At 47.7% G+C, this 22,508-nt stretch overlaps 1 protein-coding gene and 1 long non-coding RNA gene across 12 annotated transcripts in view; one reads left to right on the top strand and one right to left on the bottom strand.

Annotated features, from left to right (window-relative positions):
- Positions 1 to 245: 245 nt before the first annotated feature.
- On the bottom strand, positions 246 to 14,572 carry LOC112542349 (uncharacterized). 8 transcript variants are annotated; one of them, XR_015793748.1, is made up of 6 exons: positions 10,124 to 14,572; positions 8,427 to 8,639; positions 8,214 to 8,330; positions 4,935 to 5,039; positions 3,315 to 3,456; positions 246 to 3,223 (listed from the first exon to the last, which is right to left on the bottom strand). It is a non-coding gene; the product is annotated as an uncharacterized LOC112542349 (long non-coding RNA). The 8 variants fall into 8 exon arrangements; XR_015793749.1 differs by having other exon boundaries at positions 246 to 2,910; positions 3,042 to 3,223; positions 3,315 to 5,039; positions 10,124 to 14,540; XR_015793747.1 differs by having other exon boundaries at positions 3,315 to 5,039; positions 10,124 to 14,540.
- A 761-nt stretch (positions 14,573 to 15,333) lies between these two features.
- Positions 15,334 to 22,508, top strand: part of RHOBTB1 (Rho related BTB domain containing 1) — a 31,906-nt gene continuing 24,731 nt past the window's right edge. For all 4 annotated transcript variants that reach the window (XM_088129982.1, XM_088129969.1, XM_088129977.1 and 1 more), the window contains exon 1: positions 15,334 to 15,701. The gene's annotated coding sequence lies outside the window, so the exon portion shown is untranslated. The remainder of the gene's footprint in view (positions 15,702 to 22,508) is intronic.

Genomic DNA, 22,508 nt, shown 5'->3' with positions numbered 1-22,508 from the left:
TGGTGGCCACCAATTTAGATGGCTTTCAGAGGGGATTAGATTATTGGTGTTGGATGGGACTATCAGTAGTGACTCATCACATGGCTAAATATTATCTTCCTACTATGGACTGAGTGGCTCTGAATATAATATGTTGGGAAATATGAACTCATCAGCTTCCACAGATACTCTGTTTGTTCAGAAGGTTGGGCTGGACAGGCCCTCCTCCAGCAGTGCTCTTCTGAATGCCCTGTTCCCCTGGAGTAATCAGCTTGTATTAGGCCTGTGTACTTTCCAAATGGACATAATTATTTCTTTGTTGTTGTTGTTATTACTAATTTTAAACATTAACAGCTCTCTCTATAAAAGTGTCACAGTGTCTGCCAGCAGCTCATTGATCCTGGATGATCTTCACAAAGGTAAGCGCAATCAGTCCCGGTAAGTATTCGGATCAGAGGCCAGCAGAAGGTCCCAGGCCCACAGGCTGGGCTGGGAAAAAGCAAAACAAACAAACAGGCAAAAAAAAGCCTTAAGAAGGCAATGATCAGCCTCTTCCACCGTCTTGCAAAGGAAACACGGACTCATCCATGTCATCGTCAGAAGTCAAGCTTAATTTGAGGTACACTTTACGTCTTGGGTTTATGCCGAGGAGAAGGAGAAGAGAAACCTCCTTCCAGTCACCCAAATGGGTGCTTGTCTGCAGCCAGGTGGGTCCTCTCTGGAGCCAGAGGGGTGGTCCTGCTCCTCAGGGTCTCCGAAGAGCCGATGAGCTTGGGGACCACGTCACGCGGAGGCTTCTCTTGGGAAGCGGCTCCCTCCCTGCGCTTCCCCTGCCCCTATGGAGTCGTGCGCCAGTGCACGGGCTGTCACAGACAGAGGGGGGAGAATCAGAAATCTGCTCCAAATCCTCAGAAAGCAACCGAAAAGCCTAAGACTCCCTTGCAGGGTTATTGTGGACATAAAAGGGGTGTCCCTCTTTGGGCTTCCTGCTGCCCTTAAGAAAAGGCGATACGGACCCCGTTTCTAATCACACGGATCGTGCGCATTCCATAGCATAGGGAGATAAGAAGAATTAAACATTAATGCAGGCCTCTAGTTTAAAGTCCATAGAACAACCTCATTAGCCGGCTTGTGGGGTTACCTCCAAAGGAGCTCAGGTGCTGAGGCCGAAACAAGGTTGTCTCCCTGCCCTCCAAAGATAACCCCACAGCATCAGCTGCCCCCCGCAGTTGCCCAATATCTCACGGGCAGCGAGCGCACGCGGAGGCGGTTCACGTTATCGTCACAGGTCATGCAGTCCTGATTAGAACGGATTTGCTATTTAAGCCAAGTTTGTGGGACTTGGGTTACGCTGCCCTGTCTACAGATGTGGCCCAAAGGAGACTTCCTTTGTCATTCACAACAACATCCCATTCTGATGCAACACGATTTGTTTAGCTTTGGCTTGCTGTGGCATTTGAACCCGGCTGTGCGGCTCCTTCTATGAAACATGGCTTAGTAAAACGGGCAGACCCAACCTCTGGGTCTGGACACAGAGCAAAAAGATCAGCCGACGTTCCCCATTTTCCATAAACAGATGGAGTTCAGTGGTTGAAAAGCCGAATAATTTAAATAAATAAGCATGTATTTATTTATTTATTCTATTTCAGTGCTACCCAACTCCAGACCCGCTTTGCACAGCTCACAATATTAAAAATACAAAATTAAAAAAAAAACCCAACCCAACTGTAACAGATAACCTCTATTTGGGGAGGAGGATTCTAGTATAAGAAATCCAGCTTTAAACCCTGTTCGTCTGCGAAGTTAAGGGGAGCTGTGACATATCTTGCCAGTTTGGGGCAAAATATTGCCGCAATTTCCTTCAAGAAAGTAGCAGATGCCATCTCACATCCTAACGGGGGCCGCCGCTTGGAAGAGAGAGCATTCATTTCTAGGTGATAAAGCGTAAAGCCCACCCTGGGATTTGGACGGTCCCAGGACTGGGCACAGCTGTGCCCACTGGTCCCCTGTAATACTTTCCAGACTGCAGCCCACTTACATTGTGGTTTAGTCCCGTGGTTCGCCAGGCTTTGTGATGAAATAGGACATCTGAGTTCAAGGAGGACAGAGAACATTTTAAAATTCCATTAGTTATTGTCATAGTTAAATAATTACCATACATGAAAAAGATGAGTAGGTACCACTTAATTTAACAGGAGGATTAAAACTTGACTTGACAAATCCTCTGTGCATTAATAAATTGGAATAAATCTGATTTTTTTTAACAAAAAACATCTGCTCTAAAGTTTCCAAACCTCAAATGTTAAATGAGAGTCCCATTATAATAAACATTTCATATTTAATATCTGGCTGTTTGCTGCGCCTAGCACAAATGTTTCCTGCTGGAATTCCGACATCGACTTTCGGCAGCATTGTGTCTTGATGGCCCGTCTGCCCTCCGAAGCGAGATCAGGTGGCCTTTCCAGGAGCCAGGAAAAGCTGAGAGGGAGAGGGCGCTTATAAAAAATAGTGCCAAAGACGCGGTCCTTCTCAGTTTGCGTGCTCTGTGACAGAGGGAGGGAGATGTTTGCCCCATGCGGGCCGATCGAGTCGATTCAGAAGGGTATTCTCTCGGACCAGGACTCCCACATGCTGCACGTGCCACCAGCCAGGCACATGGTGCCACACTGGGCTGCGAGACACGCACGAGCTTCGCTGGTCCAAAATGCAGATTAGCGCCTGAAGTCTATTCTCCGCGCCCTCCGTTGTCTGCCTCTGGCCCCCTGGCAATTTGCCGGAGCTAAGCCAGTTCGACCTGTGTCCCTTTCTGTGTCGGAGGCTGAGTGGGGCTGCCTGGCTCCAGCCGAGCCCCCCGTCCGAGAGCCGGCCCAGGACTTCGGAGGCAGCTTCGCTCGGAAGAGCCCTCCGTGGCTGACCAGTGTGTTTCTTTCACTGATAACAGAAAGAAGAAGAAAAAGGAAAAACAAAACACCAAAGTAATAATGCGCTCTCAAGAAGAAGAGAAAAACATTAAAAAGTGCCATGACAAAAAACGGACAAAACGTGGCATAGTACAGTGGTACCTCTAGTTACGAACTTAATCCATTCCGTGACTCTGGTTGCAACTCAAGTTGGTCTCAAGTCGAGGTAAAGTTTCCCATAAGGTTCAGTGTAAATACGGTTAATCCGTTCCGCCCTCCGAATTTGGTCGCACCACGAGGCAAATTTCCCCCATAAGGTTCAATGTAAATACGGCTAAACAGTTCTGAAACATATACATTTTATTTTTAAACCTCAAAACCTTCCAAATGTCACAAAAACCTTCCAAACGCCACAAAACACACCACAAGCCTCACCTAACGTCTCCTTGCTACTGTGATCTCGCCCACAGGAAGCCGCGACCGCGTGGCAGCAGGGAAAATGGCTGCGGATCCGGTTCGTAAGTAGAGGCAGAGTTCGCAAGTAGAGGTAAAATTTTGGGGCCGGAGCTGGTTGTATCTTGAAAAATTCGTAAGGAGGGGCGTTCGTAACTAGAGGCAGCACTGTATATCATTATTACAGTAAATAGTTACAAATCTATCACTATCTCTATCTCTACCTATCTATCTTGCAAATATTATTCATGTGTATGTATATCCAATACATTTATGTGACTCTCATATGTGGCTGCCCAGTGGCGTGATTATATTTCCAGATGCTCCCCTCCCTTTGGCAGAGGTGCCCCGTTTACATTCTGATTAATCAGCGATATACAGAATTGGCCTATTTTGTAAGGAGTGTTGCTATGTCCTCGCTCTATCTGTATAACCACATCTATGTATTTTACTTAATAATGTAACTCTTACAAACTAGAAGGCATTTCTGAAGAACTTTGTAGAGTGGGCAGCAGATTAAAGTGAACAAAACCAGCAGGACTGAGATACATTTTACTCTCACCAACTTGAATGAGATAAAGTTGCAAGCAAGCTATACTCTAAAGTATATATTGCTTTAAGTCTTGTTTAAATAAATTGACAGTCGATGCTCTGATTACGAAAATTTATGGCATTGCATTTTTTGTTAATCAACAATCCCATACAGACTGATTGTGGAGTACAACTAAATAAACCTTTAGGGGCCAGAAAGATCATGGGTTCTGTTAGGAAACAGTTAAGATAGGGCTGCAAACTATTTTTTTAAGTCCCATTTTATCCCTGTGTACCTTCCACTTTAATTATTAGAGCCCTGTGATTTCATCACAACCTTGCCACTCCAAGCCTTTTTCACTGCCCCCGAGCAACTCCCCTGCTGATGACTCTCTGGACGGAGAACCCTCCCCCGGCTCCCTCCTCCGGCTGTTTACGCTGCGCTTCCCTCTCAGGTGCTTTTCCACAGGCGAGATGGCCTTTCTCGTGAACGCCACGGGGTGCCACAGGTCCAGAAGGCCTGTGGAGGATGGGCTACCTTGTCTGGGTCGCCCAGATCAGGACAGCCCTCCGGGCAGCGGAGAGAGGCAGAAAACTCTGGGGGTCTGTGACTGTTTCATGCATGGATTTTTGCAGTCTGTCTGGTGAAGGTGGCACGTCACACGTTCAGTAACACTGCATTCCTGCTGAATTTATTGGAGATACTAAATCACAGCAATAATGCTTCCATCCAGCAGGTGCCACCGACTGCTGAGAGAAGGGGGGCGGGTGGGAATAAATTATGAGTTTTTCAGCTTTTGAAACTGCAGAACTAACTGTGCGTCCCTGAATAGAATACACCCTGAACTAAGTCCCATTAAGTCCCGTGAGGCTTATTTCCTCGCAAAGAGGTAAAGAATTCTAGTGCAAGGCCTCATCTGCACCTCCCACCTCATTTTCCTCCTAAAATCTCACTGTGCAGCCAATTTCATCTCCCTGCTTTCCTGTAAGTTCCTCACTTCTTCTGGCTCCTTCCTCCCGGGGAAAGCAGCAACTCAAAGAAGAGGGAGCACAACAAAAGAGGGGTCTAACCAAAGAGCTTGAAGTAAACTTAGTCTGTCTTGGGTTTTTTGTGTGAAACTCTCTTCCCTTGGCTCGGTCTGCCTGCATCCAGCGTCTCCGAAGTGAGTGAAAAAACTGCTAGGAGAAAACAAATTAAACCATGAAGGGTTTTCCATGCCATTTCTCCGATATTTTGTTCTAGGGATATGGAGCGTACAGAGTGAGTCTCAGCTACGTTGACGTGCACTGACAGGAGCAGTTTTTCTTGAAAGTGAGTTCTCTCCCACGAGTGAGCAAATTGTGCTTCCTGAAGTTAGTGAATACAATTTCTGAGTGTGCGTTTACAGGGTCGTGCTGCAGATGTGCTCAGGAGTCTAAAGACAATGCGGTGCAATCTTATACCTGCCCATTCAGAAGCCCTGTTGAGTTCAGTGGAGTTTCTGTCTGGCTGGACACGGAGACTGCACTCTAATGGCTTTAAAATTTGGGACAGGGAATTAAATATTAATAAGTGCTCTGAAAGAAGCAACAGTGCAGTGCAAGTAAATGGATAGTGGAAAAAGCAAATGGACTCAGTGAGAGCCCCTCCTAGGTTGAATAGCAGGTAAGCATTTTCAGCAAATTCTCTTCTCACTTCCGCCATATTTGATGACTTTATAAGCTAATTGTCTGATCGTAAGAATATCTGTCTCAAGGTTTTTCAAGAAAAAAATCAACACACCATTGTAAAGATATAGTGGTAAAAGAAAATCAAACCTAGACTGGTTCACCAACACAAGAATATGAAGTATTGATTTTTTAAAAAAGTTTTTCTGAAAAAAAGAGAAGAAATTATGCATATTAAAGTTATCTTTATTGTAAGACAGAGCCTTTATATTAATGCATTTCCTTATAAATCCATTTCTTTAAGTAGAAAGGCTTAAAGAGAATTGTTCTAGAACAGCTTTCATCACCCTGATGCCTCCAGACGTGCTGAGACTACAACTGCCATAACCCCCAGCTAGATGACAATCCTGCAAATTCTACATCTGGAGGTCACCAGACTGGAGAAGGCAACGCACGCTAAATACTGGCTTGGATGGTGACGATGACAATGATGATGATGATGATGTAATGGGAGTCTAAGTTCTTATATCTGTTTTATGACACGTCCAGAAAGAAAGGACAGTACTTTTCACCATTCTCATGGTCTTCCTAGCTGATGTAAACTGAAATGGAAAAAGCAAGATACAACCTCATACTTTTTCCCCAATTTCATTAATCATGTAGGAGAATCTGATATAGCAGTTCCTTCGGTTGTTATGTTTTTCAAGTGTGTATAACAGGGGAGAATAAATCCAGAGAAACAGGACAAGGCTTGATTTTGTTCCAGCTCGCCTGACCCGCCAACCTCCCTCTTCAGCCTGGCTTTCCTGCTCAAATGAGCCACGTCTTCCTTCAATCCACTCATGAGGCGATTTCCTTCTTCAGGTAGAAATTCTGGGACTTCACAACTGTGTTTCTGATAACTTCCTGCTTAAGCTATTTTGCACATAGCAACATTTTGTTTAACATAAACTTCAGTCGAGGGAAGACCTTGAGTATTTCTCCAGTTAGCTGCTTTGAATAAAATGGAGTGTTAGGTTTTTTAAGGCTATTTTCATTGTCATTATTAGGTTGGGATTGGATTTTATTGTACATGTATATATGGACCTTGGAAAGTGGATCTGGTGTGTAATGCTCCTGGTGAAAGCTGAAGCGTAGGATGTGAGATGCTCCACAACGCAGCCTTCCACTGGAGGGGGTGGGTGGGTCTAAGCTATGTTTTAATGTGGGTCTGGGAAAAGAGAAGAGAAGTGCTGTTGGCTGTTTTAGCAGAGCACGGTAGAAGCCTTTGCCTTAGACGTCTGAAAGACGCTGGATTGGGACGGCCTGTCTGAAACCAGTTTAAACAGGGCCCATGTTGGGAGAGGCCAAGAAAAGAAGCTAGGAATGTCAGGAATATGAAGGATGGACTTCTGGAGATGCAAGTAAAGGAAGCCAGTGATGGTTAAAGATAAAAACTCTTCATGATTTCTCTGGGATCTCCAAAAATGAGAATGACTGCAAAGAGGGAGTTCAGTATGGACCATGAGCAAAGAGAAGCAAGCGCATTAAGGAAAAGTTACTTTTTGGGTATAAAGATGCATTAAAATGGGCCCTGTACATCAGCATTGATGATACCAGAACACATCTGGCCTTCAGTCTCTGCCAGTTGGTATTTATTCACAAATACTTCAGAGTTAGAGAAAATACGTATCTTCAAATCAGTGGCATTGCCACAGTATTTGCCTGGCTCCACCATCTGCCAACATTTTCACAGCTGACATAGAATGATGCTTCCTTGGCTCCATTTCTCGGTGGATAAGAAGAATCTCAGAAGCTTTCACCCCCACCATCTATCTGAAATGAATTACATTTTCTGGACAGAAGAACAACAATATGGATCTATGCACACCAATTTATAGGTCAGGAATTAGATGTCATCAAGGTCCCATCAAGGGTGTCTTCTAGTCTCTCCCTAGAACAATCCACAGAATTCAAGCCCTGTCAAGAATCCCACCAGACTGATCAGGAACTTGATAGTTCTATATATCTGACATTTCTGAGTCAGAGAACCTTATTCTCATGCATCAACTAGCTGGAAATGAAGCCAGTTCAAACAACCCCTTCTTCCACTGTGGCCAGATGTTCTATCTGGGCTGTGGTTAAAGTGACCCCCGATTGGTGAATTCCGTTCTTCTCTTCCCCACCCAGCCAGCTGCTTTCCCTTTTTCAGGCATGACTTCCAGGGATGGGTGAGGAAGCAACGACAGGTTTACAATCCTTCCTGTGACTTGGGAACCTAGAAGGGGAACTTCTCAGAACTCTGGTCAATTTTACCAATAAGGGAGGGGGAAAAGCACACAGCCAGCACTTCGTGGTTCTGCTATAGAACCTGGGGGGGAAAAAGCAGAAAAAAGCAGAAAGCAAAGGCCCAGCTTTTTGTGGCAAGAAGCTTTTCTATGGGTGTCAAAGCCAGAGAGCAGGGTGGTGTGCCCTGCCCACCAGAGCAGCAGCGGCCAGCTAGGAGGGAAGGAATGGGGTGGAGGGCTGTGCCCTGCAGAGGGAGGAAACCCACGTCTGGTGGAGTTTGCCTTCCCAGCCGGCAGGCGGGGGGGGGGGGGGGCTGAAGGACAACCTTGCCCAGTCCTGCCTTCCTGAAAGAGTGGGCAGCCTGTCTCAGCCTGGAAAGGCCCAGCAGGGCTATAAAAGGGACAGTGTGAAATGGCTGTGATTAACATCAGTTACGTCAAGGCTTTTAGCTTGTGTTCTCTCCAAGCAACTTCTCTTTTCCTCAGGCCATTTGCTCTCCCTCTTTCTTCTCCATCCACTTGGCCTGTTCCACTCTGGGGTCTGGCTCTTCTGCTGGAAGAAACAGACAGGAAGAGACACTGCTTTTAAAAGCCTCCCCCTGCGCACGTTCAGCCCAAAGGAGGGGTCTTGCCCTTCTGGCATCCCCACCTGCAATTGGGTGCCCCAGCAGAGCTGCCTCCCATCCCGAGATCATCACACGGCAGCAGCTCCTGGCCGGGGAGGAGCTGCAAAGCCGTTCGGTTAATGACTGATGGCTGGAAAGAACCTGTGGGCAGGAGCAGGTTCCAGGCTGGCCTTCTCCTCCCGGTCTGCAAGCGCGTGACTCCCTCTCTGGAGGGCAAGCAGGAAGAAGTGACCGCTCTGTGGTGAATTAAAATAAAGGGCAGATATAGTTTCAGAGGCACGTTCATCAACTCAGTATATTGCTCATCTGAATTGAATATGTGTGTCCGTGCAAATACGTGTGACAGGGTCACATATGGACTCTGAACTCTGGAAAAGAGAAGGTGGGGCTTTGCTTCCCTCAGCAGGCGCCTTGCAGAACGAGGCTCCCTTGCTGGGCCCAGGTGGGTCTGACCTGCAGGGAGAGGGTTCTGCAACGGGATCTGCGGTGCCTTGGAGACGCCTCTTCTCTTGCACAGCCGTGACTCCAGAGGAGCTTTAGAACAACAGCGCTGATCCACATGGCAAAGATGTTGTGAAAACTGCCTGACCACTTTTTAAACAAAGCTCACGGCTGTATAAATGTCATAATTTCAGCTTTGTTTATATTTATTTGTTTATTTGTTTGCTTATTTATTTAAATTTATATGCTGCCCATCTCCCCCAGAGGGCGACTCTGGGCAGCTCACACTTAAAATCCAAAACAGTAAAAACAGCAAAAATATATATATCCATATTAAAATTAACTAATAATAATTCTATATTTATTTACATGATTCATTAGATTTACATCCTGTCTTTGTGCTCAACCCTAGACATTTCAATAAAGACTGAGATACAAATTGGATGGACGGACGGATCAATTATGCTGAACGTTGGGTGTTCTAGTCAATTCACCCAGACTGAGTATCTGCTCTACAATTGTGTGAAACAGAAAGAACTACAGTACATCTATTGGGATAACTTGGGTTTTGAAAGATCATTGTTTCCCCTGTTATTATTGTCACAGATAGTTTACAGGCTGCAGGATGGTTCAGTCTCACCGTGCTGAGTGGGGATTATGGGACTGGAAGGGCACCAGATTTGGAGGCATCTGGAGAATATCTGTCTGGGGAAGGTTGTGCTAGAGAAGAAATAAACACTGGAAATGTAAACTGACTTGGCTGGGAGAGATCGATTACTGAACTCCGCAACTGTATGTGAAGATGACCATACTAGATAATTGAAGGAAACCGTTTTAGAACCATCAGAGTTTTCTCCTACAAACAGTTGGTTCCTTACAGATGGACAGACTTGCAACCACCCAAAAATACTTGAAGGAAACTAATTCAGTCTTTTCAAGGTAATTTAAATGGGAGCAGGGAAAAAATTGGGAGGACTGTCCCCCAGCATCCACTACAGTGGTACCTCAGTTCACAAACTTAATTCGTTCCACGACTCTGGTCGCGAACCGAATTGGTCACGAACCGAATCAAATTTCCCCATAAGATTCAATGTAAATACAGTTAATCCGTTCTGACCCCTACGAATGTGGTCGCCAACCGATTTTGGTCGCCAACCGAATCAAATTTTCCCATAAGGTTCAATGTAAATAAGGTGAATCTGTTCTGAACCATATGTATTTTTTTAAAAAACCACAAAAATATGACACAAAGTACAGTCTGAAGAGAGAGAACGCTAACCTTGCTCAAGGCGACTTCTGGCGTGGAGGACAGGAAGGCGGGTGGGGAGGCGGTTATTGGTTGGAGGGAGAGTCCCCCTCGCCTACAGGAAGCCACGACCACGTGTCACAGCAGGGAAGATGGCCGCGGGTCATGTTCGTCACCAGATGCGGAGCTCGCGAACAGAAGCAAAATTTTGCGAACGGTGCTGTTCGTGACCCGAATTGGTCGTGAACAGAAGCGTTCGTGAACCGAGGTATTACTGTATCTGAAGACCTGAAGGTGGGCGGGCAACCCAGGCTGCCACGGGGGATGGATGGATGGATGGATGGATGGATGGATGGATGGATGGATGGATGGGAGCAACATACAATGGGCCAGCCACCATTGGGGCGAGAATCACCACTGTGCGATTTCCAACGATGTTGCATGTACTAAAACATAAAATAAAAAGGAGTCATAAAAATAAGTGGCCAGAATGCCATGAGAGCTCCTGCAAGAACACAATTACTCTTACATACAAGGGAGGCAGTGAAGGACAGGAAGGCCTGGAGCGATATGGTTCATGGGGTCATGAAGAGTCGGACACGACTTAACAACTGAACAACAAAGACGATCTGATGAGGTACTCACAATTTTTAATTTTGTTTTTTCAAAATGAAAAATGAAATGTCCTTTCAACTATGGAGGTCAGTAGGTGCCACTGAGGAGTTGTTGACTTCTAGCATACTGTAGGTCTAAAATGAAAAGCAAATTAATGTTAATTTCATTGTATCTTTTTCTTTCCCAGGGAAGAACAGTAAGGAAACTGACAAAGCTTTTGGCTTCTGATGAAAGATCCATTTTGCTTGAATCATAGCTGTGAATATATTTCTCTACTTGGTGATGAGTAGAAATTGATTCCTATAAAAATCACAGATACCATGATAAATTAAGGGTACAATCCTATTCAGATTATCCTGGTGGCAAATCCAGTAACTCCATGGATTTAACCTTGGAGCAAAGGTTGATGAATAGATGTAGATCAGATTGCACTGACAGCCACTTCCGCCATGATCAAAGTATTTCTGTAACTTCTCGTTTGCTATAGAGAAGAATCACCTCTTTGCACCTGGCAGGGTGTACTAGATACAAAGGAAGATCTGTACAATTGATGGTTTTGGTTTAGCGAATAAACATTAGCATAGTGGCCTTCAGAATGTCCCCCACAGTGAAGAGGAGTTTAGAAAGTTTTCCTTCCAGTTCCCTGCTAAGTGTAGCATTTGGTGATGTCCACATCTAGACCAGCTGATTTATCTTAACTAGGGCTGACTGGAAAACGTCAGCCAAAAATTATAGCTAATGAAGTTTTCTTCCCAACAGAATATCAGCCAACGTCAGTTAGATGGAGAAGAAGAGCATCTGTTAGCACCAATGGAGGGGACCTTCCTACCTCCCGGCCTCATTGCAAGTGGGGAGGGGTATAAGTGGGAGCAAAATGCTCCATACCCTCAAGGTCATCAGGAGACTTGAAGCACATGCCACATCTTCAGGGGGCCAGAAGAGTGAAACAAGTATCTGAAGAGATTAAGCCAGAGTTCCAAGGGAAACTGTGTGAGGAAGGGGAACACATTTTTTAAGTTTAAGGATGTGTGAGGGAAATCCCCAATCATTCCGGCTGTTTCCAGGGTCAGTTGACTGAAAACAAGCTTTGTACTGGTACATTGTGAAAGCCAAAATGCAGCTCTGAGTGCTGCACAGCTAAGCAAGGCTATTGCAATTCCAGCAACTTCACTAGCACATCAGGCTTTGTCTCTCTTTGTTTCTTTCTGCCTGTGAAGACGTTTGGGGTGATAGTTAAGCACTCCAGACATTTAAATAGGATGGTATCTAAAACTTAGGGAAGTTAGCAAAGGGGAAGTGTTGCATGGAACTTAAATGACCTTTGAGTGGGGCTTCAGAAATACAACTGGTTGTCGTCTTTTCTGCTGTGTATCTGTGTTTCGTCTGTTTGCAGAGTAAACTGTTTTTGACAAGGCTGTCGCACAAAGATTAACAAGGGTTAGATTAAGATGTCCTTGACTTTACCATTTAATCCATCCCATTTTACTCCTTTGAAGATGGCAAAATAAGAGGCCCAGGAATTGCATCTCTTTCCTCTTCTCTAGACCACGTTAACCCTCTGTTGTCAACTGGGATCTTGGACTGAGCTTTTGGGGGTTTGGAAGTCAATGCCCTATGCTAAAGTCATTGAATAATTTTGGACACCACTTGAGTCCATAAACAGAATCATCCACCCTCTAGATATCCTGTGCTAGTGAAAGCTGAATTCAGTAACATATATAAAACATTAGACAAATTGTAGAATGCATGATTGCTATTAGACTACAGTTTTCTGTAATCTGCCTTTCTTTGTAATCATATCCTGGAATGCGCGGAACTAGGAAGAGCCTCCCGCCAAACACAGAAAGTCCTGCTCGCTGTGAGGATTTCCAAGACTTTGCTTGGGCACTTAGAAGTGTGCGCTTGTAGATACAAAAGCGGGACATCTGTGGCAGAGCCTCAACCTTTCCAGCAATCCTTTCTTTCACAGCTGAGAAGCATGAGTTCAGGGCAGCATCCTTCCCAAATTATGAAGATTTGTGACAATATTGTGGACGCCCCTGAAAATGTTCTGAGCTCCTTAGCTGCATAAACAGCGCACAGCAGCTTTGTTAATCACCTTAAAGGTTTTGGGCCCTTCTTTTTCTTGCACCCCTGGTTTTGTTTTCATGTGTTTCACTTAAAGCGATGAAATGTGGCACTTTCACATAGCAAGTGCTAATCGTCAAGCTTACCTACAGATAATACAACCCAGATTTCTGTTGTAAAACACTTGCAACTACTGTATGTTGAAGCTTGGTCTGTCACTTAAGTAAAGCAGTGAATAAAGGAGGCCCGTAGACCTCTGTGACGCTGCTGGTTCTTCTTCCCAATCGCAAGAACACACTTGCCTGCCTTGCGCCTTTGAAATACGTTGATCCCCCACTTGCCCCCCCCCCCCCGCAGCCATTCTTCTGCCTGGGGAATGATAATAGGAGATGTTGTCTAATTATCTGGAGGACACCAGCTTGGGAAAATACAAACACTATTGCAAGAGATTTGAAGAAGACCCTCTTTAGCTACATCCTGACTTTCATGGCAGGTGTCTCAAGCTTGGATGCCTGAGGAACAGGTGCTATTTTCCAAGCCACACCCCTGGTAAAATAAATTCACGGAAGGTGAAAGTAGTTGCTAATGTGTTGGAAATATCCTAGCTGGTTGCACAGGAAGAACGACTTCAGGGCCAGCCTAACATGGTAAACGCATCAGTTTTATCTGATAAGACACTGCCCTGTACCTCATTATTGTCTGAAGCAAATTGTCACTAGGTATCTTGTATCCAAGCTCCAAAATCCTTTTTACTGAACTAGCTTGTGATCAATGTCATCATGTGCATGGCGATTTCTTCATTTTGAGATATATCTCCTAGGAATATATGCGGACCATCAGTTAAGCTTCCAACTTCCATTTCAGAGAGGAGCCTTAATCTTAAAAGTCCCTCTCTGAGGAAGATGTGCAAGCTCTGGCAGAACAAAAACCAGATCCATGTGCTTCCCAGTTATTGTTAAAAATGCCTAATTTTCAAGATGCTGAGTAACTCTGCGTGTAAATTGCAAGTTGTAGAGTATTTATCTTTTGGAAGGCAGTGGTGATTACACTAAAATGGTAGGTTTGGTTAGTGAAAACAGCCACTGTCTAGACAGAAGACCATTGTTTTAAGTGTGGCCCAAAGAGTTTTGCAATACTATATTCTCTGTGAATCTGCAGCAACAGCTCTTCTGTCCTCCCTCAAGTACGAACATCTGTGCAAAGCAAAAGCATCTCTAGAATAGTAGTTGAAGTGCAAAACATTTTGGGAAAGGCAGATGGTTCATCTTGGATGAGAAAGAAATCTGAAAGGTTTTCAGAAAGGAAAACCTAGCTAAAACTGCATCAAAGGAGTCTATAAAACTAATAATAAGAAAGGCACCACAGTTACTTCTTCAGAGCTTCTTGTCAGATTTTTGGCCTTGAAACTTTAGAAGTTGTGATCCATCAACGTCCACGCTGGTGCTTTTGGTTCTGGAACTCACTTCTTGAAAAACACCGACCTCCTCCCAGCGGTTTTGAGGATGCCTGGAAGGTGTGTGGAAACCCTGAACAGAAAGGGAGGCACCTTCCCCTGCGTTTGGGTACACATATTGACGTCGTTGACAGACGTGGTTCTGCTTCCTCAATATTTGCGTGAGCTGCTGTGAGAGTCACGTTAGCAGAAAAAAAGAGCTACAGAGCAAATATGATCAGGAGGCCAGCCCAGCGCGCCCTTGCCGTTCAGGATCACCCAAGCGACAGAAACTGCGGAAAGGGAGAAAAGCCAGCCGTCCCAAAGACAGCGAACGTAGTGAAAACGTGGTTAGGCCACCGGCCCCCCCCCCCCCCCCCCCGTCCAGGCACAGCTTCCTTCCTGGGCTCCCCATCTCCCTTCGGAGGACTTCGCACCTCCGCCCAGCACAGCCTCCTCGCATGCTAACTGGTCTTGGGGGGAATAGATGGGGGGTTAATGCCGATTCCCCCCCACCCCCTGGCATCTTTAATAGCGGGAGGCAGACCTTTTCCAGCAAAGAACTGCAGGGATGGGGTTCAGACTCGCCTGCTGGATTTCCGCCCGACACGTGTGTGCTAAACGAGCGGGACACGTTTAGATTCGGTTAGGCTAGGCTAGGCTAGGCTAGGCTAGGCTAGGCTAGGTTAGGTTAGGTTAGGTTAGGTTGCCACCTCTGCTGTATTACAGCTCGGGCACTACCTGCCTCTCGCCCCTGCGCTCTTTCGGTTCTTGAAAGAAAGGCGCGCCGTTTGGGTTAAGGGCGTCCGTCCGTCCGCCCGTTCGTTCTTTCATTCCTCGGGCGGGGGGGGGGGGCAAGCGGCCGCACCGTGCTCCCCGGGACTTTCACGCAATCGGTCCCAGCGATGACGTCAGACGGAGGGATCGCGCAGCAGCTCGGAGGAGTCCCTCCGGGCTCAGCCTTGTCCAGCCCGGCGCCCGCCCCCCAGATGTGCGGCCGCCTTCGAGCAGAGCCTGCCGGGAGGGGCGGCCTCCGTCCCGCGGGAGGTCTGCGGAGCGAGCGAGAGAGCGAGCGCGCTGCGCGCTGCTGGGCGCCCCGCCCGTCCCCGCTGGCTGGCCGGGCGGCCGGGCGACCGGCCTCCTCTCCGTGAATGAACTGCCAGGCCGGGGTATAAATAGCGCGAGGAGGAGGCGGCGACGTCACCTCCAGCGGAGCTTCTCGGGAGCTGAGCTGCCCGCGGGAAGAAGAAGAAGGAGCAGCAGCAGCAGCAGCAGCAGCAGCAGCAGCAGCAGCTGGCCGGCCGGCTGGCTGCCTGGCGAGCGAGCGAGCGAGCGAGCGCGCGCCTCTGCTGCGGCTGCGGGAGGAGCGGCGGGAAGGGCGCCTGGACTCCGCGCCATGCAGCCCGGCGGGTGGCAGAGGTGACGGCTGCGCCTGCGGCCCGCCCGCCCTGCAAGACACGCCGCCGCCGCGCTGGTCGCGAGGGTCGCTCGGTGCCGGTAAGTGCCATGCGCTCAGCCCCCCCGCGGCCGGGAGTTGCCAGCCACGTGCTGCTGCCTGCGGCCTCCCCCGATCCGCGGGGCGGAAAGTTGGCGGCGCGGCCGGGCGGTTGGCCGCTGGGACCCGGGGCCCTTGGCGAGTGCGCCCGTGTCCGCGTCGCCCCCGGGCGCCCGGCTGCAGGTGCGCTGCGGGGCGTCGGCGTGCGCTTGCCGGGAGCCGCGGCGAGGGGAGAAGATCCCGGCGGGACGGCCGGGGGCGCAGAGAGCCCGCGCAGGGAGGGGCAGTCGCTCGCAGCCCTGCCCGACCACAGCGGGCAGGTCCGGGGCGGAGGAGCGCTGCCTGCTGTGGAGCGGGGCCTCGGGCGGGGTGCCCTGCCCTGCCCTGCCCTGCCCTGCCCGCTGGCGCCGTGGACGCTGCCGTGCAACGGAGCGCCGCGAGCCCGCCGCTTCTTGCGAGAGATGCTCTGCGTTGCTCTCGGGAGCCTCCCCCAGGGAGAGAAGTTTCCGAGGGCCCGCGCCCTCCCTCCCTGCCCGCCTCAGGTCCGTTTGCAGCGCGGGCGCAGCCGGTCCCCGCTCGGCTGCGCCCCGCCTGGGCGGCGGTGCCAGGACGGCGTCCGTGACTGACAGGAGCTCCCGCGGTCTGTTTTCTGTTCCTGGATGTTCCGTTGAACGGGAGCCAGACATGTAGCGCCGGAGGCTGAGCGGGCTGGGCCGCCTGGGGAGAGCGGCACGCAGGCGAAACCGCGGATCGGGGCCAGCGGCCCTGTCCGGCATCGCTGCACCCAGCCCGCCGCCGTCAGGGCGCTTTCCATAATTAACCATGGCTCTGCCCGCCGTTCGCAGGGCGCTGTTCTGGCATACCTGACTCGGCTCTTTGACCTCCGAAGGAAGGATGTTTTGCTTAGACTTCAAATTCCTCTCTTTCGCTTTTCTTTCTTCACTGGCTTGACAGCAAAACTCTTCCAAATATACGCCCCTTTGTGCACTGCAAGCAGGAAGATGAACTTATTTTAAATCTTCCGGCCTCTTCTATGTTGCTTCGCCTGCAGTAGCACATTCTGATAGCAACTTTGCAGTGACTCCTAGCTACGCAGAGGGGCTGAAGCACCTTCGGAGTCCCTGGCGTTCCTGGAATGAGAAGGGCCTGTTCCTGCTGCCCACTTAGCCCGTCAGCCCTTAACCCTGCCCGGTCTCTTTGCAAGTGGTTCTGGCAGCAAGCAGGCACATTCACTGGGTCAGAATCGCCCTGTGTGGAGCACCCAGCAGCGTCTCCACCTGGGCTCTAGGAAATGCCAGCTGTGTCATGAAAGGCAGGGGAGTACTGCCAAGGCTTCAGGGCATCACTAGCCCTTCCCCTTGGTGGCAGGGGTGGGCAAGCCCCACCCACGTCTGCCTAGCCGGGCAGTCAGTGTCTGGGAGGGGCGTTCCATGCTCCAGTCGATAAGGGAGAGGGTCTTCCTCAGTCACTAGCACTTTCTCCGGGCACCTGGTCTGGTGGCTGGTGGTGAGTCTTCCTGCAACACCACTGATCACGTAGAATTAATTCAGTGCTGTTGTGGAGGAATCCGCCATGGGTTAAAAGTAACCCTGAGTGGTTAAACTGGCCCTTTCTGGGTATTCTCACAAGACATTAATCCCTCTCCTAGCCTCAGTTAAACATGTTATGGGCCTGAAATACATGGTTATTTCACCTTTTCTGGTCCCTGGGGCCAGTTAAAATTAAAGAGCCAGGAGATGAATGTAGCTTGGAGCAGAGTGATGCCCAGACGCTCAGCTGATGGCAGTCCTTTGCCAACCTTGGCTGATCTTGGAAAACCAAGCAGAGCTGGGGCTGGTGAACCCTTCACTAGAGGTCTCAGGGCGTGGCTGAGGGGAGGAAGAAAGAAATGGCAAAACTCTTCCATCCTGTTGCCAAGGTTGCTGCACAGACGTAGCCATGAAGCCACCAGGAGTTGGTCTCAGCTCTGAGGAGACTTTACCGTTTAATCGCCACCCTGTAAGGAAGAAGAGTGTGTGCTTTCGTATCTGTATCTTATCCCTGGATGCCAGAATATTTGTCTAAGCGTGTGGCCATTGAGCTCAATGGCAGAATGAGCGGTTTAAGAGTGTTTACGTTGGACTGTTGAGCCCATTCATATGGGAGAAGAACTATGTACAGCAGGGATCAAATATGCGCTCAGACAATGATGCAGAGGGGCTGTTTGCAGGGCTGAGTAAAGATCCTAAAGCAGAGTCTTTGTAGGGCCTTTCCTTCTTCATTGTGTTTCTGGTATTTGGGGCAACTTTCTCAAACTTTGCTGTTGTTCGGAGATAAGGCACCGTCAATGGACATGGCCGAGGGGTGGCGGGAGGGGAGAGTAAATGAATGTGCCTTGGAGGGGCAGGGTGTGGCCCTCTCACAGACCACCCCACTACAGTTTACGCATTCGTGTCCCTGCGTTTCCCATCTACTGCCTATGGGCCCCCCAGTCCCTTTATGCCCTCCCAAACATCCCAGAGGGGGCAGGGCCAATATTTTTGCTCTGCTTTTTAATTTGGGGGTTGGAGTTTTTGACCCCTTAGCCTTCCAAAATAAGCAAAATGCGCTTAAAGACATAATGTGCCGTTATCTTAACCCATAAAGGACTCAAATGTTTTTGCCCTACCCAGTATGGTGACCTCATAACATCACAAATCATGGGACTTGGATGGGAAGATATTCCTAACCCAGGTTTATGCCATCTCAAGGAAATATGGTTCACCCTAACACTGGGATGGGGGCAGCATTTATGTATATACAAGTTCTTTGGGCTGCTTTTCATCAAATGATCCCAAAGTAGAGATTCTGAACATATTAAAAACAATAAAACCACATCAAATTCCAGCAAATTCCAGCAAATTCCAGCAAATTAAAAATGAACAAAAGGACAACAGAATAGTAACCTGTGCACAGTTTCAAATATTCAACCAAAGAACTGGGTTGGGGGTGTACCAAACACACACACAAATGTTAAAAAGTAAATGAACAAAAATCCCTATCTTTGAACATCCCATCTGCTGCCTCGTAGTTTTGCAAGATCTTATAATCTTGTGAGTTTTGACCCTTTAAACATACGGTTTTATTTAATTGTGCCGGTCTGTGGATATGGATATCGTTTAGGGTTTTCAGAGACACTGGTCTCCCGTTGGTGCTTTGTTGCCTCTCCCTGGCCTGATAGTTCATGTGCCAAAAGTTTTTAAATGTTGGTGCCAACCTTTACTGAAGAGGGCACGAGTGCCACAGTTAAGGTGCCACCCCTGAGAAGGCCTTGTTGGAGCAACCAGATGTGAAGGAGTGTGTCCGTGCAATAACTGTGTTGCTGGCTCCCAAGAAGCCTCAATATGCCAGGCGCCGACAGTTGCAAGGCGCCAGATGGCTTCTTGGCTGTGCTTTTCACGAGGGACGGGGCCTGTCTCAAAAGGAACTGCAAAGGGGACGCTGGAAGTGTTTCCCATCAGCTGGGTTCAGCCACCACAGACAAGGCCAAGGAGCGTGAGAACCTACTGCAGATTTTCTAAGGATGCTTCCGTGCCCCGAAGCCCAACAAGGTAGAACCGACCGTTGCGGTGGGGAGTCAGAAGATGCTCTCACAAAGTTCATGGGCTGAACTGCAGGGAGATGCTGAAACCGAAGGAGCCTCCCTTGAAATGAGCCTGGTGAAATTTTATGAATTTTACAAATGGAGTGAGATTTCCCGCCCAAGAGGGCACGTGCTGGCAGCGAGATCTCTCTTTGGCAGCATTTGCTGTGGTGAGCAGTTTTTCTCAAAGCGAACTAGGGAAAGAAGGGTCAGTGTGCAAGATTAACAGATACCAGCTGGAAAATGTGTGAGGGGTACAAGAATATCCGTTGCTCTCCAGAATGAAATGAGCACAAAATGCCCACTATGAACATACTGATATTATTCAAGAATCCGGTGTTTACTTTTTGACACTCATTACTTTGCATTTTCATTAGGGAGTTTAAGTCACCATGCTCGGTACCTCAGGCACCCTTGGCTACTTCTGAATTGAAAATGAGGTACAGATGAAACAAACGTTTACACCGAAACCAGTCGTTTAACCTTTAAGCAGTTCAAATAAAATACTTTCCACCATCAAAGTCATGCTTTGCACTATGGCTGTGCCTCCTTTTGGGCTGCCAAGAAGGCGATGTGGCCATGTGCGTGAAGTTCTGCTCCAAGTCCACTTTGCCTTGTAGATGGGACCCCATGCAGGGCTCTTCCCGCTGATCTCGGCCCACAGACGATGCTGGGGAGAGTTTCGTTCAGGTCTTTGGGTCTCAAACAATGCAGACCTTTGTACCTTTGAACTAGGCCAAAGCGGCTGGCAGGCAACCGGAGTAGGTCTTTTGAAGTTTCTGTTATCTGATAGCTTTGCTTAGCTGAGCTGAGCAATTTGGCAGCCGTACTTTCTGGACCACCTTCAAGGAAGCCCCCTTTCTCTTTGGGGTAGTTGGCAGGCCGGTAATCTAATGTGTGAAAAACTGGAAGTTGGTTATCCCAGGCTGAGGAAGTTGCAAAGGACGGACCGGTTAAAGCTGGCCATCTGGGTGGACCTCTCCAGCGACACGTGAAGGTGGGAATGAACGCCCACGTTCCTTCGACCTGGGTCTGGTGCTCCCTGGGTCTTAGGGAAGACCGGGGCTCCACTAGCAATTTCTTCTTCCCCTGCCAAGATCAGTCTTGTGAGAAGCAGCACTGGCAGCTCGTGGTACCATATACGTTATTTTGAGTTCACTGTGGTTTTTCTTCTTTCTTTATGAATTGATTGTTCAGAAATACAGACAAGCATCTATAAGGGACATAAAGAGGCACCGATGTTTCTGTTTCCAATGGGGTGCAGTCAGTTTCCAAACCCAAAGTGTTTCCATTAGAGCAAACAACAGCAGGAGGAGACCCTGTTCTGCCCCGTGGTCTGCGCATTTTATTATCTCCCATCATTCCTTTTCAATCTGCTGATCCTGCATGCCTACCTGCTACTTTTCCGAAGTTTTGTTTTTCATGGCTTGAAAAGAGTAACCTTATCGGTTTGGGCAACGACACACAATCCTTTTGCCTGGTGAATTTTTTAAAAGCTCAGCCTTTGAATGTAGTTATTCTTCCCAATGTCATTTATTTATTTTCCTTTCCGGAATGCTTTCTGCAGGAGGGGAATCCTGAAATATTTTATGTACTTGGGCTGTAGCCAGACTGCCTGTTCTCACAACTGATGCTGTGGTTGCACAGCACAAGTATATAATATTAACCCCATTTGCCTGTTTCTGCCAGTCGCCCTTCCGTAGTTGACGTCCTCTGAATGCTGCCTGGCGGACATCCAGCTGTCTCATAAGGATGGGAGTCGTAGTCTCACCTGGAAGAAGGCCCTCTTAAATATTCCCTCCCCACGCCTCCCGGGTGGCTTCCGTTTCCTAGTCATATTACATTGCTTTGGGGCGGAGAAGAAAGAAGAATTGTGCTATTGTCTGAATTTACTTGTTCATCAGTTCAACCTCTCTGTGGTGGCTTTCTTTGAGAAGACCAGGTGGCTTTATAACTGATTTTTCTTTTTTCAGTGAAACCCTGTATAACCTTTGCAGGTATCAAGATTACAATAAAAGGATGTAGCAGGCGCAGGAATAGAGAGAGCGAGAAAAATGATATTAACCATGGGCACAAGACCGTTTTGCCTGGTTCTGCATTAGATGTCTGGTTCCTTGTTAGAGTTTTAATCAGAATGTTAGCTCCTTTGAGTATTAAAAATAGAAAAGCAAGATATAAATATATGTTCTGAGGGTGTGAATGTGGATTCTGCTTGAGCATATGGCTGCTAATCATGAGCTCTTTTTGCATCCAAACTTTCCTGTACATCACTGTATGCTACATCAGCTTTCTAAGGAAAGGTGAGGACTTGTAATACTTTCATAATACGCTTCAGTTAATAATAAGAGTCATTCAAGTGGAGTCTTTTTTATAAGTCAAAGACTTCATTGAAATACTGCATTTGATCGTTTTTGCATCCTTCTTACGTTCCAGCGATATTTTGTGTTTTCCATTGGCTGACATCAGCCAGAACATTCACATCATTTTAAAGGTAATTTACTGTAAGGGGACAAAACATCACAGGAGAAACAAACATAACTCTAGAAGCTTTATCATTTCCCGAATACTGTGAATTCAAAAAAAAAGAAAAAGAAAGAAAAGAAAAGAAAAGAAAGCCACCCTATGTCGAAGGAAATTGATTTTTCTCTTTGCCAGGAATCCCACCATTCATCTTTTGGGACAGGAGCCCTTTCACAGCCTTCCAAGCTCTCCTGGTCTCTTTCACTCTCAGTTATGCTGCCTTGAATTTATGCACGTGCTGTACTTTTGAAGGGCATGGCGAGGGGGAGAGGCTCAGGAAGAACGTACGAGTTAGGAAGAAAAAGGGGTGAACCAATGACACCTTTTCTGGGTAATGTCCCCTGCCCAGTGGCTGATCATCAGCTTTTATCCTGCTGGGACCTGCTATGAATTACGCCTTGTTGTTTATGTGTAGAAGTGACTTGCTAATTGAACCTTCAGAAACAGGTATTTTATAAACAGATGAATGGTTCTGTTTGGCCTATTCTGTTTAGCACATACTTTTTATTATTATTTCATCTGTTTATAAAATACCTGTTTCTGAAGGTTCAGTTAGCAAGTCACTTCTTGGAGGATGGAAGGAGGAGGAATCCCTGGACTTCTAGCATTTCCTTGTGCTGCTTTTATATTAGCAGAGGAATGGGGGTTTGCTGTCTCTTGACTGTGGTTTTTATTGTCATCACTCATA

This window comes from Python bivittatus, unplaced genomic scaffold (assembly GCF_059951505.1).
Source record: "Python bivittatus isolate LINGU-HERP-01145 unplaced genomic scaffold, Pbiv_v1 ctg000050_np1212, whole genome shotgun sequence".
Classification (NCBI taxonomy): domain Eukaryota; kingdom Metazoa; phylum Chordata; class Lepidosauria; order Squamata; family Pythonidae; genus Python; species Python bivittatus.
The sequence above is the reverse complement of the archived record's forward strand: the minus strand, read 5'-3'. Positions and strand labels throughout refer to the sequence as shown.